Source organism: Schistocerca americana, chromosome 9 (assembly GCF_021461395.2).
Source record: "Schistocerca americana isolate TAMUIC-IGC-003095 chromosome 9, iqSchAmer2.1, whole genome shotgun sequence".
In the NCBI taxonomy this organism is placed as follows: domain Eukaryota; kingdom Metazoa; phylum Arthropoda; class Insecta; order Orthoptera; family Acrididae; genus Schistocerca; species Schistocerca americana.
This window is the reverse complement of record NC_060127.1, coordinates 208266183-208284719: the sequence shown is the minus strand read 5'-3', so window position 1 is coordinate 208284719 and position 18537 is coordinate 208266183. Positions and strand designations below refer to the sequence as shown.

General features: G+C 45.7%; 1 protein-coding gene and 1 non-coding gene across 2 annotated transcripts in view; one reads left to right on the top strand and one right to left on the bottom strand.

Annotated features, from left to right (window-relative positions):
- LOC124550830 (farnesol dehydrogenase-like) overlaps positions 1 to 18537 on the top strand; it is a 182235-nt gene that overhangs the window by 141311 nt on the left and 22387 nt on the right. The gene's annotated exons all lie outside the window — the stretch shown is intronic.
- On the bottom strand, positions 7298 to 7372 carry Trnas-cga. Its single transcript has one exon. It is a non-coding gene; the product is annotated as a tRNA-Ser (tRNA).

The window sequence follows — 18537 nt, the reverse complement described above, 5'->3', positions numbered from 1 at the left end:
ATCTGGCACTAAGGTCCACTCACCAGTTTCTGGCTTGAAGGTCGCGAATGACGTCCTTGTGGCCCCTGATGCTGTCTCCAATGCCTTCGGCCGCTTTTTCGCAGAGGTTTCGAGCTCCGCTCATTACCACCCTGCCTTCCTCCCCCGCAAACAGGCAGAGGAGGCTAGGCCACCTAACTTCCGCTCCTCGAATTGTGAAAGTTATAATGCCCCATTCACCATGCGGGAACTCGAAAACGCACTTGGCCGATCACGGTCCTCTGCTCCAGGGCCAGATTCTATTCATATTCAGATGCTGAAGAACCTTTCTCCTGCGGGTAAAGGTTTTCTTCTTCGTACATACAATCGCATCTGGATTGAGGGACATGTTCCCGCATGCTGGCGCGAGTCTATTGTTGTCCCGATTCCTAAGCCGGGGAAGGACAAGCACTTGCCTTCCAGTTATCGACCTATCTCGCTTACCAGCTGTGTCTGTAAAGTGATGGAGCGAATGGTTAACTCTCGATTGGTTTGGCTGCTCGAGTCTCGACGCCTACTTACCAATGTACAATGTGGATTTCGTAGGCGCCGCTCTGCTGTTGACCATCTGGTTACCTTGTCGACCTTCATTATGAATAACTTCTTGCGGAAGCGCCCGACCGCGGCTGTGTTCTTTGATTTGGAGAGGGCTTACGACACCTGTTGGAAGGCGGGCATTCTCCGCACCATGCATACATGGGGCCTTCGCGGTCGCCTCCCTCTTTTTATTCGTTCCTTTTTAATGGATCGACAGTTCAGGGTACGTGTGGGTTCTGTCCTGTCCGACACCTTTCGCCAGGCGAATGGGGTGCCACAGGGCTCAGTTTTGAGCGTCGCTCTCTTCGCCATCGCGATCAATCCAATAATGGATTGCCTCCCAGCTGATGTATCAGGCTCCCTTTTCGTGGACGATTTTACCATCTATTGCAGCGCGCAGTGTACACGTGTCCTGGAGCGCTGTCTTCAGCGTTCTCTTGACCGTCTTTACTCCTGGAGTGTCGCCAATGGCTTTCGTTTTTCTGCCGAGAAGACGGTCTGTATTAACTTCTGGCGCTACAAAGAGTTTCTCCCACCATCCTTACGACTCGGTCCCGTTGCTCTCCCAATCGTGGAGACAACAAAATTTTTAGGCCTTACATTTGACAGGAAACTTAGCTGGTCTCCACATGTGTCATATTTGGCCGCCCGTTGTACCCGTTCTTTAAATGTCCTCCGTGTTCTCAGTGGTCTGTCGTGGGGAGCGGATCGAACCGTCCTACTTCGTCTATATCGGTCGATCGTCCGCTCCAAGCTGGATTATGGGAGCTTCGTATACTCCTCTGCACGGCCATCCATCTTACGCCGCCTCAACTCCATACAACATCGGGGTTTACGACTTGCGATCGGAGCATTTTATACCAGTCCCGTAGAGAGTCTTCATGCTGACGCTGGCGAATTGCCACTCACCTACCGGCGCGATATACTGCTTTGTCGGTATGCCTGTCGGCTACTGTCAATGCCCGACCATCCGTCTTATCGTTCCTTTTTTGACGACTCTCTTGACCGTCAATACGGGTTGTATGTCTCTGCCCTGCTACCCCCTGGAGTTCGCTTTCGTCGCCTCCTTCAACACCTTAATTTTTCACTCCCTGCAACCTTTCGAGTGGGCGAGAGCCGCACGCCACCTTGGCTCCAGGCTCAGGTCCGCGTTCACCTTGACCTCAGCTCGCTCCCAAAAGAGGTCACCCCCAGTTCGGTCTACCACTCCCGTTTTTTGGAACTTCGTTCGAAGTTCATCGACATGACTTTCATTTATACAGATGGCTCAAAGACCAATGACGGGGTGGGGTGTTCCTTTATTGTTGAGGCACAAAGTTTCAAATACCGGCTCCATGGCCATTGTTCGGTCTTCACAGCTGAGCTCTTTGCCCTCTACCAGGCTGTTCTTTACATCTGCCGCCACCGACATTCTGCTTATGTCATCTGCTCAGATTCCCTGAGCGCCATCCAGAGCCTCAGTGATCCGTACCCGGTTCACCCTTTCGTACACCGGATCCAACGCTCTCTTCAGCAGCTGGTGGACGTCGGTTCTCCAGTTAGCTTTATGTGGGTTCCTGGCCATGTCGGTATCCCTGGGAACGAAGCTGCAGATGCCGCGGCCAAGGCTGCGGTCCTCCAGCCTCGGACAGCTTCTTGTTGCGTCCCTTCGTCCGATTTTAGCAGGGTGATTTGTCGGCGCATCTTATCTCTGTGGCATGCCGATTGGGCTGCACTTACCGACAACAAGCTTCGGGCCTTAAAACCTCTTCCCGTGGCTTGGACGTCCTCCTCACGCCCTTCTCGGCGGGAGGAGGTCGTTTTGGCCCGGTTGAGAATTGGACACTGCCGGTTCAGCCATCGCCATCTGCTGACGGCTGCGCCGGCGCCGTTCTGCCCATGTGGGCACTTGCTGACGGTTAGACACATTTTAATGTCCTGTCCAGATCTTAACACACTGCGCCTCGATCTTAACCTGCCAAATACTTTCGATGCCATTTTAGCGGATGACCCACGAGCAGCTGCTCGTGTTCTTCGTTTTATCAATTTGACAAACCTCGCTAAGGACATTTGATGATGCTGTTTTTTAATCCTATGCCTGTCAGTCTGTCTTTTATCGCGTTTTCCCTTTTAGTTGTTGTGGTCAACTTGTGCCTCGCGATGCATTCTTAGAGTAGTCAGGGCGCTAATGACCATTGAAGTTGTGCGCCCTAAAACCACAAAAAAAAAAAAAAAAAAAAAGGCTAAAGTGGACGTAGGTTACAATATTTAAGCTGTGACGAGGAGGTGTGCTCAGGGCAGACTGGAAGACGAAGATTTTAATGTTTTTGCTTTTAATAATTTGGGCAGCTTGTAATGGTACTTGAATTACGTAACCATTACGGCACCTCACCTCAACCTCTCGATACCAGCAATATTCTACTGTTTTTCTGTAAAATAGTTAACATATTTCTGTGACAACATTCAGACTTGATTTCATTAACGTAGAGGGATTTCGATACATCGATATGTACATATTGCAATGATATTATTCTTATGTGTAATCTTTGTTTTGTCACTATGATCTTTGACGTAACTCTGATTTTTAGGCGCGTAAGCGGCTATTAGGGAGTCAAGCTTTGGTCCTCATGTTAAAAAGACGCAAATTGTAGTCAGTTTATGAAATGTGAGCTCTAACAGTCAGGAAGATATTTTCAAGTATGTTTTATATTGTGAAGTGATGTTTTGGAACGAGTTACATGATATTGCAACAAAAGTAATAAAAAAGAAGCGTAACTTAAATTCGGAGTGCTGATTACTTTTTTACATCACCATTGTCCTAACTGGCAAAAGTTTAATCTTCAAGAATGTTTTATGAAACACATCCTTAAAACTTTTGAATATCGCAGAATAACACCTAGGCTTCTTTGCATCTGAGCTTGGAATCATCACTACCTAGATTTTCGACGATTGAGCCATGAGTTCACAACGAGACCAGCGTGGGAAACACGAAAAGATGAGTGCCTAGTTTATCCATTATTTCAAGAAATGACTTTATTAACTGTGCTCTAATGACACCTGCCACATAATATAACTTAGTTGTTGCCAGAAAATGCAATATTTAGCAGCGTGAGCAACTCTACAATCATAATTAATTTTTGAACTTTTTTGTGGTAGGGTTGTTAGAAGCTGGATTAAACCAGTTTTCAGAGTGAAAACAGCAAAAATTACTTTTAACTGCGAGTATAAGCGGCAATAAAAAAAGTACCCGTTCGAGGGACGTACAGTCCGCAGACGGTATGCCAATCAGACAACATCGCCGTGAGCACAGAGGCAATATTCCACCGACACTGTAGGTTGAAGATGACCGTTTGGTAAAAGACCGGGTTCTGCTACATAGATGAGTCCGCAACTGCCTGCTGTGCATCCCATAGGGATCGTCGACCCTTCGAGGCCTTTTCTAAGGAAACGGAGGCGCGATAATCGCATGGGAAGAGATCAGGACGATCGGGAGAGTATCTTCCCCTTTAGTTAGTGTAACATCAGTATAAGATTTGTGATATGAGAACGTGCGTTTATCGTGAAACAGCAGACACAGCGGTGCTTTTCGAGAGACATGTCGTCTCTTACGCCGGCCGCGGTGGTCTCGCGGTTCTAGGCGCTCAGTCCGGAACCGCGCGACTGCTACGGTCGCAGGTTCGAATCCTGCCTCGGGCATGGATGTGTGTGATGTCCTTAGGTTAGTTAGGTTTAAGTAGTTCTACGTTCTAGGGGACTGATGACCACAGATGTTAAGTCCCATAGTGTTCAGCCATTTGAACCATTTCGTCTCTTACATATTTTTCATTCTCCAATGGGTGCTACCGGTGTTCGTCCTTCGGCAGCGAAGGAAAGAATAACGGCATTGGTAATAACTGTGCTCTAGTTAACGTTTCCATATTCACCGCAATCACGCCGGAAAGACACGAATGCCTTACCTACACGTCAGTGCTAACATGCCCACATATTGCATATATGTGCTGCAGCACCGCTTTCAAACTGAATCGTTTTGATCGGCCCTTACAAAGAATGGCACACTAAATCCGGCCCCGAGTACTAGACTGCTCATTGTCACCTACTGGTTCTAAGTTGTTCCTTGCATTAGTTTAGTTGTTATTACATTATTATACAATTATTACATTTTTTATCTATCTGTTGGTGTACCTGCTCGTGGCGGGCAACAGTTCGTGCGTAACTGGCGAGTAGTCAGTACCAGGGGCCGGTTTCTCGTGCGGCCACCCTGTGCTACCCTAGTGGCGTCCTCGCAGACGAGACGCTAAAACACAATGGCCCTTACTTCCTTAGACGTGAAGAAATAGTCATTTGGATTTGTAAGTGCATCGTCACGGCGTGAATGCTATCTCTATCTTACTGGCCATTTTTTCGACTGATGGGCTCTCATTAATGTTCAGGGTAAGAATCTCAAATAAGTGCAGTTTCCTTTTTTGTAATATTGCCAAACGTATACAGTATGTTCGATTTTACAATTACGTTTTTCTTCCGAATGGTCTTTCATCTACGCGCCCTGTTTTTCCACGTAATCTCCATACCGTTCTATGGTCTTCCTCCAGCGCAGGACAAGGGCGCGTATGGCCTGTCGGTACCAATCCTCGTCCTGGTGGCGGAGCCAGTGCTTCACTGTGTGAATCACCTCCTCATCGTCCTCAAAATGTCCTTCAATGGACCAGCCAATTGGAAGGCCGAGGGGGCTGGGTAAGGGGTGTAGGGTGGATGGGGAAACACTGTCCAATCCTCTTTTGCGATGTGTTCAGCAGTCCTCAGATTCATTGGGGCCGAACGTTATGGTGTTTCAGCAAAACATCTCCTGGGGTTGCTGTGGCGCCGAAGTCGCCGGAAGAGCGTCTTGAGTTTGGTTAGTGTGTTGACACGTGCTCCTGAACAATAGCGCCGCCTCTTGGCACCACATCAATGAGAATCACACCTCCAGAGTCCCAGAACACTGTGATCATGACCTTACCGGCGAAAGCAGTTGCTTTGGCTTTTTTTCTTCTGTGGGGAGAGGGAATGGCGCCATACCATCGACTGTCGTTTTGTTTCGGGCTCAAAAATGGTGAACCCAGGTTTCATCACCTGTCATAATCTGGACAAGAAGGCCTCCTCCTCAGCTTCAAACGTTGCAACAAATTAAGACAACTGCTTTTTCTGTACGTTTCGTGATCCACCGTTAGACACCGCGATACCCATCTCGCACACACTTTTGAATATCCAAGAGAGCTGATAATTGCACCCACACTTCCTTTGCTGATTGACAGATGCAGCGCCAGCTGCCGAGTCGTAATGCGTCTGTCCTCGCGAATGACACCAGCTCGCTGCAACATGCCAGGTGTGACAGCCGTGGATGGTCTCCCCGACCGCTGCAAATCGTACAGCTCCGCCGAACCGCCGAATCCCCTTCTCATCACCTCACCCTTCGTGCCCAGCGACTAATTGTACTTCTGTCGACTGCAGATGCTGCACAGACTTTCCACAAGCCTTTGTCAATATCCCCCAAAGTTTCTTTCTCTGCAGTGAGAAATTCAATGACGGCACGTTGCTTGTAACGTACATCACCATTTTGAAACGATCCTGCAGCTACGCTATCTGTCGGAAGTGACAGAAACTTGGCCCGCTCACTCACGGGACTAGAAATAATACATAACGTTTCGCATTCGTAGCAGTGGTTTCGTCTGAAAAAAAAGTAGTGCATTACGTTCTGGTCAACCCTCGTGCAAGAAAATTTTCGAGAAAAGTGAAGAGAAATTTCACCCCATAACTTCAGCGAAAGAAAAGACAGTGAGAGAAACATTAGACTTACAGGAGTCAGTGCCAAGTAACAAATACTTTTTGGGCCTCATCGCAAACTCGCTGGTGGCGCCAGTCAGCAGAGAGATCTCGTGCCTCAGAAGATCTAATGTAGGCTTCAGAGAACGGACGGCTTTCATTTCTCTGACTGTGTAAGCCACGCTCCGTACAATCAAGCTAATGCTCTCAGTGCTCTTTCGACCGGAATTTTTCGGTACAATATCGTGATGAAACAAATATTTGGTCGAGTATAGCGATAAACCAAAACCATTACAGTATTGAAATTCTTATTAATTATTCTCTGCTTTTAAGATTGTATCTTCTCACTAATTAGTAGCAGCAGACAAAAATTGTCAGTTGTCAGCTAATCACAAAATGACAAAGTATTTTTCACTACTCAGCAGTCGTCACATATATACTTCACAATCCATCGCGTAGTGCATGATTGCTGGTACTGCTAACTAATTACTGCCACTCTTGTCGTACTTCGTTCTCATACTGAGCGACGGGAAAAAAGATTACCTGCAGCATCTGATCAAAAGTATGGACATTGATGTAGATTGTGTCCACCCTTGCCCTACATGATAGCTTGAACTCTACTGGAGACATCTTCGATGACCGAGCGAGATGACGCAGTGGTTTCACACTGAACTCGCGTTCTTGAGGATGACAGTTCAAACCCGCGTCTGGACATCCTGATTTAGGTTTTCTTGATTTCCCTAAATCGCTTCAGGCAATTGCCGGGATGATTCCTTTGACAGGTCACGGCCGACTTTCTTCGCCATCCTTCCCTAATCTGATGGGACCGATAACCTTACTGTTTGGCCCCACCCCAAAATCTACCAACCAACACAGCAACCAACCTTCGATGAAATTCAGAATGAGATTTTCACTCTGCAGCGGAGTGTGCGCTGATATGAAACTTCCTGGCAGATAAAAACTGTGCGCCCGACCGAGACTCGAACTCGGGACCTTTGCCTTTCGCGGGCAAGTGCTCTACCAACTGAGCTACCGAAGCACGACTCACGCCCGGTACTCACAGCTTTACTTCTGCCAGTAGGAAGGTAGGAGACGAGGTACTGGCAGAAGTAAAGCTGTGAGTACCGGGCGTGAGTCGTGCTTCGGTAGCTCAGTTGGTAGAGCACTTGCCCGCGAAAGGCAAAGGTCCCGAGTTCGAGTCTTGGTCGGGCACACAGTTTTAATCTGCCAGGAAGCTTCGATGAAATGTCTGAATATATAGGAATGTCAGCCCATTCTTCCTGAAAAGAAGACACCGGGGAAACCGGAGGAGGTTGTCATGTTGGACTCTGGGGTCTGACTTCTAACTCTGCCAAAATCTGTTCCGCTGGGTTCACGTCGGGACTGTAGACATGCCACTCCATTTCACGAATGTTGCTGTCCACAAACCACACAGGCTGATTTATGACAAGGTGTGTTGTCATGCCCATTTAAGCGGTCGTTCTCCGAACGGTTCTTGATCAACATCTACACTTTTATCTACATCTACACTACTGGCCATTAAAATTTCTACACCAAGAAGAAATGCAGATGATAATCGGGTATTCATTGGACAAATATATTTTACTAGAACTGACATCTGATTACATTTTCACACAATTTGGGTGCATAGATCCTGAGAAACTAGTACCCAGAACAACCACCTCTGGCCGTAATAACGGCCTTGATACGCCTGGGCATTGAGTCAAACAGAGCTTGGATGGCGTGTACATGTACAGCTGCCCATGCAGCTTCAACACGATACCACAGTTCATCAAGAGTAGTGACTGGCGCATTGTGACGAGCCAGTTGCTCGGCCACAATTGATCAGACGTTTTGAATTAGTGACAGGTCTGGAGAATGTGCTGGCCAGGGCAGCAGTCGGACATTTTCTGTATCCAGAAATGCCCGTACAGGACCTGCAAAATGTGGTCGCGCATTGTCCTGCTGAAATGCAGGGTTTCGCAGGGATCGAATGAAGAATAGAGCCACGGATCGTAACACATCTGAAACGTAACGTCCACTGTTCAACGTGCCGTCAATGCGAAAAAGAGGTGACCGAGACGTGTAACCAATGGTACCCCATACCATCACGCCGGGTGATACGCCAGTATGGCGATGATGAATACACGCTTCAAATGTGCGTTCACCGCGATGTCGCCAGACACGGATGCGACCATCACGATGCCGTAAACAGAACCTGGATTAATCCGAAAAAATGACGTTTTGCCATTCTTGCACCCAGGTTCGTCGTCGAGTACACTATTGCAGGCACTGCTGTCTGTGATGCAGCGTCAAGGGTAACCGCAGCTGTGGTCTCCGAGCTGATAGTCCATGCTGCTGCAAACGTCGACGAACTGTTCGTGCAGATGGTTGTCGTCTTGCAAACGTCCCCATCTGTTGACTCAGGGATCGAGACGTGGCTGCACGATCCGTCACAGCCATGCGGATAAGATGCCTGTCATCTCGACTGCTAGTGACACGAGGCCGTTGGGATCCAGCACGGCGTTCCGTATTACCCTCCTGAACCCAAAGATTCCATATTCTGCTAACAATGAGCAGCAATGTCGCGATATGATACACCGCAATCGCGATAGGCTGCAATCCGACCTTTATCGAAGTTGGAAACGTGATGGTACGCATTTCTCCTCCTTACACGAGGCATCACAAGAACGTTTCACCAGGCAACGCCGGTCAACTGCTGTTTGTGTATGAGAAATCTGTTGAAAACTTTCCTCGTGTCAGCACGTTGTAGGTGTCGCCACCGGCGCCAACCTTGTGTGAATGCTCTGAAAAGCTAATCATTTGCATATCACAGCATCTTCTTCCTGTCGGTTAAATTTCGCGTCTGTAGCACGTCTTCTTTGTGGTGCAGCAATTTTAATGGCCAGTAGTGTACATTGATACGTCATGAGAAGATTCCGCCGCAACGAACAACGCCTTTGTATTAATGGTGTCCACCCCAAATCCTGTATCATGTCAGTGACACTCGCTCCCCCATTTCGTGATAACTGAAAGCGAGCTGCTCTTCTTTGAACTTTCTCGGTGCTCCGTTAATCCTATTTGGTAAGAATCTCGGGGAGGGCAGCAGCACTCCAAAAGAGGACGGACAAGCGTAGTGTAGCCAGTCTCTTACAAGATCTGTTGCATATTCTACGCGTTCTGCCAATATAACGTAGTCTTCGGTTTTCCTTTCCCATAACATTTTTTGTGTGTTCTTCGCAATTGAAGTTCTCGTAATTGTAACGCCTAGATATTTAGCTGAATTTACAGATTTTAGATTTGAGTGAGTGTGTAAGCGAAGTTAAACGGATATGTGGATGGCTTCATGCTTTTCATTATTAAGGGGCAATTGCCAATTTTCGCACCATGTACAGGGCTATTACAAATGATTGAAGCAATTTCATAAATTCACTGTAGCTCCATTCATTGACATATGGTCACGACACACTACAGATACGTAGAAAAGCTCATAAAGTTTTGTTCGGCTGAAGCCGCACTTCAGGTTTCTGTCGCCAGAGCGCTCGAGAGCGCAGTGAGACAAAATGGCGACAGGAGCCGAGAAAGCGTATGTCGTGCTTGAAATGCACTCACATCAGTCAGTCATAACAGTGCAACGACACTTCAGGACGAAGTTCAACAAAGATCCACCAACTGCTAACTCCATTCGGCGATGGTATCCGCAGTTTAAAGCTTCTGGATGCCTCTGTAAGGGGAAATCAACGGGTCGGCCTGCAGTGAGCGAAGAAACGGTTGAACACGTGCGGGCAAGTTTCACGCGTAACCCGCGGAAGTCGACGAATAAAGCAAGCAGGGAGCTAAACATACCACAGCCGACGGTTTGGAAAATCTTACGGAAAAGTCTAAAGCAGAAGCCTTACCGTTTACAATTGCTACAAGCCTTGACACCCGATGACAAAGTCAAACGCTTTGAATTTTCGGCGCGGTTGCAACAGCTCATGGAAGAGGATGCGTTGTCATGGCCTCCACGCTCTCCCGACTTAACCCCATTCGATTTCTTTCTGTGGGGTTATGTGAAAGATTCAGTGTTTAAACCTCCTCTACCAAGAAACGTGCCAGAACTGCGAGCTCGCATCAACGATGCTTTCGAGCTCATTGATGGGGACATGCTGCGCCGAGTGTGGGAGGAACTTTATTATCGGCTTGATGTCTGCCGAATCACTAAAGGGGCACATATCAAAAATTTGTGAATGCCTAAAAAAACTTTTTTGAGTTTTTGTATGTGTGTGCAAAGCATTGTCAAAATATCTCAAATAATAAAGTTATTGTAGAGCTGTGAAATCGCTTCAATCATTTGTAATAACCCTGTAGATATCTTTTCCAAATCATTTTGCAATTTGTTCTGATCACTTTACTAGACGATAAACGAGTATCATCTGCAAACAACCTAAGACGGCTGCACAGGTTGTATCCCAAATCGTTTACATACTGTAGATAAGCGCCTAGAACACTGTCCCGATCGCCGGAAATCACTTTTGTTTTACTCTAAAAAAAATTAAACTCCACCCTCCCATTCCATTAAGGCTCAACGGTACCGACCGAGCGCCGTGTCATCCTCACCCACAGGCGTCACCGCATGTGGATATGGAGGGGCATGTGGTCAGCACACCGCTCTCCCGGCCGTATGTCAGTTTACGAGACCGGAGCCGCTACTTCTCAATCAAGTAGCTCCTCAGAAATTATTTCAGTCCATGTGTGGCATAACAGCAAACCAGTGCTTAACAGTATTGGTTAAAAACAGTCTTGGTTGCAATTTTAGTTTTTTTATTTTTCAGCGACGCGTTTCGCCTTATTTAGGCATCTTCTGGTTATCGACATAGAAAACAGAGAACAAATACATCTATTTAAGATGTCGCTTTAAATGATGATGCATTTTACACATTTCAATGTAGCTATATAAAAATGGGGGGGAGTGTACCCGCATGACGTCCGTCTTCCACGTTGGTGTGTGTTTTTTAAGCCTAATAATTTTACTTGTATTTTATAAAAAAGATGTTGCTAGACCTTCTAGCTCCGAATGACGCAGTATTGTTATATGGGCGGCCTCTTTATTTGAAATTACGGTCCTGTGTTTTTAATGTTCTCGTTCTAGTGGTATATGATACGAAAAATCTGTTTATGTACTGCATCTGTGTGTTGTATTATGCAAGTCGTTTTCTCATTTTAAATTTACCGCCTTCATTTGTATTTTACTTCGTCAAAATTTTAGGATAAGTTAAGCACAGGTGTTGCCCCTAGTAATTCCATCTTATCAACGTTTTATGTGTGTTACATTTATAAAGTTTTAGTGAGTATGTATATCCAGTTTACGATCTCTCACTTTTAATTACTGCTGCGTCGCAGCGCCACCTCTTGAGGTGATTCGGTATTAGGCTTCAGTACTGGCACACGACGCTGTGGCGCATTATGCTTACTACCAGAGCCCCCCATCTTACTCTGTTACTCGCTCCTGTGAACGGGAACGCGTTATGCAGATCTTGATGCCTCTCGCGTCCATCTAGAAAAGGTAATGATTTTACTATTTTATATTTCTAGTTTTTACTGAGCTTAACGAAGGCGGTGTTGGCCTGATATATTCGACGATGCCCTTTGACTACACTGACTAAAGGATTCTTAAGAAATACCAAATTAAGGTATTTGCTCTTTCAATAGCTGATACAATAGCTCCCTACTTAGCAATCGTATACAACCGCTCGGTCACCGATAGATGTGTACCTGCAGATTGGAAAATTGCGCAGGTCGCACCAGTGTTTAAGAAGGGTACTAGAAGTAATCCATCGAACTACAGACCTATATCATTGGCGTCGGTTTGCAGTAGGGGTTTGGAGCATATACTGCATTCAAACATTATGAATCACTTCGAAGGTAACGATCTATTGATACGTAACCAGCATGGTTTCAGAAAACATCATTCTTGTGCAACGCAGCTAGCTCTTTATTCGCACGAAGTAATGGCCGCTATCGACAGGGGATCTCAAGTTGATTCCGTAATTCTAGATTTCCGGAAAGCTTTTGACACCGTTCCTCACAAGCGACTTCTAATCAAGTTTCGGGCCTATGGGGTATCGTCTCAGTTGTGCGACTGGATTTGTGATTTCCTGTCAGGAAGGTCGCAGTTCGTAGTAATAGACGGCAAATCATCGAGTTAAACTGAAGTGATATCGGGTGTTCCCCAGGGAAGCGTCCTGGGACCTCTGCTGTTCCTGTTCTATATAAATGACCTGGGTGACAATCTGAGCAGTTCTCTTAGGTTGTTCGCAGATGATGCTGTAATTTACCGTCTAGTAAGGTCATCCGAAGACCACTATCAGTTGCAAAGTGATTTAGAAACATTTCTGTATGGTGTGGCAGGTGGCAGTTGACGCTAAATAACGAAAAGTGTGAGGTGATCCACATGAGTTCCAAAAGAAATCCGTTGGAATTCGATTACTCGATAAATAGTACAATTCTCAAGGCTGTCAATTCAACTAAGTACCTGGGTGTTAAAATTACGAACAACTTCGGTTGGAATGACCACATAGGTAATATTGTGGGGAAGGCGAGCCAAAGGTTGCGTTTGATTGGCAGGACACTTAGAAAATGCAACAAGTCCACTAAAGAGACAGCTTACCCTACACTCGTTCGTCCTCTGTTGGAATATTGCTGCGCGGTGTGGGATCCTTACCAGGAGGGATTGGCGGAGGACATCGAAAGGGTGCAAAAAAGGGCAGCTCGTTTTGTATTATCGCGTAATAGGGCAGAGAGTGTGGCAGATATGATACGCGAGTTGGGATGGAGGTCATTGAAGCAAAGACGTTTTTCGTCGCGGCGAGATCTATTTACGAAGTTTCAGTCACCAACTTTCTCTTCCGAATGCGAAAATATTTTGTTGAGCCCAACCTACATAGGTAGGAATGATCATCAAAATAAAATAAGAGAAATCAGAGCTCGAACAGAAAGATTTAGGTGTTCGTTTTTCCCGCGCGCTGTTCGGGAGTGGAATGGTAGATAGTATGATTGTGGTTCGATGAACCCTCTGCCAAGCACTTAAAAATGGGAATTACGTAGTAATAATGTAGAGGTAGATGTTTGTATTTTCAATAGGTGATCTGTTTATACATGTTTATAGGTTATCCAAGTCTGCAAAACGCGATCGCGATTCTTAAATAGATGTATTTGTTCTCTGTTTTCTCTGCAGAAAACCAGAATATGCCTAAATAAGGCGGAACGCGTCGTTGAAAAATTAAAAAAAACTAAAATTGCAACCAAGACTGTTTTCAACCAATAAGTAGCTCCTCAGTTTGCCTCACAAGGGCTGAGTGCACTCCACTTGCCAACAGTGACCGAGTGGTCACCCATCCAAGTCCTTGCCCAGCCCGGTAGCGCTTAACTACAGGGAGCTGACGTCAACCGGTGTTACCACTGCGGCACGGCCGCTGGCGTTTTATTCTACGAGTTTCCGTCAATACTATGAACAGTAACCTCTTTGACAGGAAAGCACCAATCCAGTCGCATAACTGAGATGATATTCCATAAGCACGTAATTTCATTACTAGCCGCTTGTGTTTTAGTGTCAAAAGCCTTGTGGAAATCTAGGAATAAAGAATTAATTTGAAATTCCTTGTCAATAGCACTCAACACTTCGTGTATGTAAAGAACTAATTGTGTTTCATAACAACGATGTTTTCTAAATCCATATTGACTGTGTGTCAATAGACCGTTCCTTTCGATGTAATTCATGGTGTTCTAACACGATATATGCTCCAAAGTCCTGCTTCATATCGACGTTAATGATATGGGCCTGTAACGTAGTGCATTACTCCTACTACCTTTCTTCTACTGTACGCAGCACACAATGTCGCAAAATGTGTCCATGTACTTCGGTATTTAGTGTTGTCTTATGCGCAATAAGGGGACCACTCCCTAACCACGAAAAGCACCGCATATCGTAACACAACGTCCTCCATAGTTCACTGTTACCATTAGACATGACGGCAGGCTTTCCTAAACCCATATCCTTCCATGGGATTGCCACAAGGTACAGCGTGGTCCATCGCACCAAATCACCCGTTTCTGGTCATCCGCTGTCCAGCTGGGCCGCTTCGTACACCAACACGAGGTGATTCAGTGAGGTCTTTCACGACTGTACGACATTGCTGCTGGTAAACAGTTCGGAGTATAAGGACGTGGTCCAACGAAACTGTTCAGCTCCTAATGTCTTAAGAGGCGTTGTCCCTCAGCTGAGTCTTGCCGACTGATGGGTCGGAAGTCTGAGAGATACATATATCCGCATCTACATCTACGTGATTACTCTGCTGTTCACAATAAAGTGCCTGGCAGAGGGTTCAGTGAACCACCTTCAAGCTGTCTCTCTACCGATCCACTCTCGAACAGAGCGCGAGAAAAATGAGCACTTAAATTTTTCTGTGCGAGCCATGCTTTCTCCTATTTTATCCTGATGATCAATACTCCCTATGTATGTGGGTGCCAACAGAATGTTTTCGCAATCGGAGGAGAAAATTGGTGATTGAAATTTCGTGAGAAGATCCCGTCGCAACGGAAAAACGCCTTTATTTTAATGATTGCCACTACATTTCCTCCCCTATTTCGTGATAATACAAAACGAGCTGCCCTTCTCTGAACTTTTTCGATGTCATCCGCCAGTCCCACCTGATTCGGGTCCCACACCGCACAGCAGTACTCCAGAATAGGACAAGCGTGGTGTAAGCATTCTCTTTAGTAGACCTGTTGCACCTTCTAAGTGTTCTGCCAATGAATCGCTGTGTTGGCACAGAATCCGTGAGGAGGACATGCAACGAATCTATCAGTCATTTCCAAGCCGAATAACTGCTTGCTTAAGGACCAGATGCGGACCAAAGCATCAATGACTGGCTCGATTTCTGAAGCTTTCTCTTGAATAAATTATCTAATTTTTGTGAAACTGTAATAGTCTTTTCGTCTGCACATCTACCGATTTCCGTCCAATTCGGGTAATTCCTTCGTGGTGCGTCGTCTGTGTTGTCTTAGACTATATTACTACAGACAGCGCAATGTCATTCATTTCTTGAAGGTTAGCTACACTTTCGCATGTGATATGTTCATCTACATCTACATCTATACTCCGCAAGCCACCCAACGGTGTGTGGTGGAGGGCACTTTACGTGCCACTGTCATTACCTCTCTTTCCTGTTCCAGTCGCGTATGGTTCGCGGGAAGAACGACTGGCGGAAAGCCTCCGTGCGCGCTCGAATCTCTCTAATTTTACGCTCGTGATGTCCTCGGGAGGTATAAGTAGGGGAAAGCAATATATTCGATACCTCATCCAGAAACGCACCCTCTCGAAACCTGGCGAGCAAGCTACACCGCGATGCAGATCGCCTCTCTTGCAGAGTCTGCCACTTGAATTTGTTAAACATCTCCATAACGCTATCACGCTTACCAAATAACCCTGTGACGAAACGCGCCGCTCTTCTTTGGATCTTCTCTATCTCCTCCGTCAACCCGATCTGGTACGGATCCCACACTGATGAGCAATACTCAAGTATAGATCGAACGAGTGTTTTGTAAGCCACCTCCTTTGTTGATGGACGACATTTTCTAAGGACTCTCCCAATGAATCTCAACCTGGCACCCGCCTTACCAACAATTTTATACGATCACTCCAATTCAAATCGTTCCGTACGCGTACGCCCAGATATTTTACAGTAGTAACTGCTACCAGTGTTTGTTCCGCTACCATTGACGTAGTACGATATTAACAGCGAATCTCTGAGTTCCCACGGTGTCTACTGTCATACTCAAGAAGTAAGGACCCCAACCACTGCAGACGTTCTGTAGAACGGATCGCGCTGTTGTTTACCATGCTGTTTCCTTAGCAAATGTTATTCCCATTCAACTGTCAGCCCGAAAAACATCAGTCTTCCTTCTTCTTCGCTACTCCTGGTTTCTAGAGTTCGTTAAATATCATTCTGCTTGTGGAAGATGTATGAGACAGGCTAAATACTGTCAGGCCTCAAGAATAAGATAGTATTTCCAATTACAAAGAAATCAGATGCTGACACGTTTGAATATTACCGACCTATAAGTTCAGTAAGTCATGGTTGTGAAATACTGACAAAAATTCATTACAGAAAAGTGGAAAAAATGATAGTTTAGGTCAGTGAAGATCGTTTGAGTCCTGGAGATATGTAGAGATAAGCGTGTCAGTACTGCGAAATTTCTTAGAAGATATATCAAGGAAAGGCGAACCCACGTTTATAGCATTTGTAGGCTTACAGAAACCTTTCGACAATGTTGTCTGGAACACTCTCTTCGAAACTTTGAAGGCTGCAGGGGTAAAATACAGGGAGGGAAAGCCTGTTTACAACTTGAACAGAAATCGCACGGCAGTTATAGAGTCGATGGGCGTGAAAGGTAAGCAGTGGTTGGGAAGGGAGTGAGACGAGGTTGTAACCCATCCCCGATTTTATTGAATCCGTTCATCGAACAGGCAATAAAGGAAAAAAATGGTTCAGATGGCTCTGAGCACTATGGGAGGTCATCAGTCCCCTAGAACTTAGAACTACTGAAACCTAACCAACCTAATGACATCACACACATCGATGACCGAGGCAGGATTCGAACCTGCGACCGTAGCGGTCGCGCGGTTCCAGACTGTAGCGCCTAGAACCGCTCGGCCACACCGGCCGGCAATAAAGGAAACCAGAGAAAAATTTTGACTAGGAATTAGAGAACAGGGAAAAGAAATAAAAACTTTGCTGTCTGCTGATGACATTGTAGTTAGAGGCAGCAAAGGGCTTGGAAGAGCAGTTGAACATATAAGATGAACATCAACAAAAGCAAAACAAGAGTAATGAATGAAGGCGAATTAAATCAGGTCATGCTGAGATGAATTTTGCTACTTGGGCAGCAAAATAACTGAAGATGGCCGAGATAGAGAGGACATAAAATGTAGACTGTTAATGGAAAGAAAATCATTTCTGAAGAAGAGAAATTAGTAAAAATCGAATATACGAGGGTTGGAACTTTAATAGTGGCAACTATTTATTTACAGCTCGTACAAAATAGATACGTGTTTCAAAGTTTTACTGATCTTCAGAGTATTCACCAGCATTGTGTATAGCCCGTTGCCAGCGATGTGGAAGTCGTAGGATACTCTTAGCAGTGCCAGTTGTGTTGACAGTTCGAGCGGCGCGGTCTGTTGCCCGACGAATTTGTAGCAGTTCTGAAGCGAATGCCGTGAAGTGTTTCCTTCAGTTTAGAAATCGAGTTTAAGTCACGAGGGCTTAAGTCAGGGGAGTGCAGTAGGTGGTATAGCACTTAGCAGCCCCATCAGTCAAACAAATCAGTACCAGCTTGCACTGTACGTGCAAAAGGGTCAGTGGTAAGAAGACAGCGGAAAATGACTGTTTCCATTAATACATCTGGATCTACGGTCCACAAGCCACTTTATGGTGTGTGGCAGAGGATATTTTGTATACCACTGTCACTTTTCCCCTTTTCCTGTACCAGTCGTTAACGTTTCACAGGAAGAAGAAGAAGAAGAAGAAGAAGAAGAAGAAGAAGAAGAAGATGATGATGATGATGATGATGATGATGATGATGATGATGATGATGTTTGGTTTTGTTGGGCGCTGAGCTGCACGGTCATCAGCGCCCATTCACGGTAAGAGCGACTCAGTGTTCGCTGGCCTCTTTCTAATGTTCCGTCACTCTCTTTCAACGAGATATGTGTAGGAAGAAGCACATCATTGATTTGTAATTTTTAACAGTACACTTCACCTGGATGAGCGCGCCTCTTCCGGCGTATGCCACGGGAGTCTGGCGAGCTGTAACGCTTTCGCTATCACTAAACGTACCTGTGACGTTGCGTTGCTTTGTATCTCACCCATTTCCTCTTCGAATTCTGCTTAGTAAAGCAATGTAAACTAGCTACCTTGGCGAAAAATATTTTGTATTCATGAAAATAACCTGTTTGTGTTGAAATATTCTATACGTATACTGTAACACTGATTTTGTTAATACCCAATTTAAGAAATTATTTAACCTCCTCAGTATCGAGGGTGGAATTTATGAATGAAAAGTATACATTGGTGGTCAGTGCGTTGTTGTGGGTCAAAATGAGGCTGAAATACTACTACATTTTACATTTAGTGTTATTCACAAAACTACAGGGCTATTCAAAAA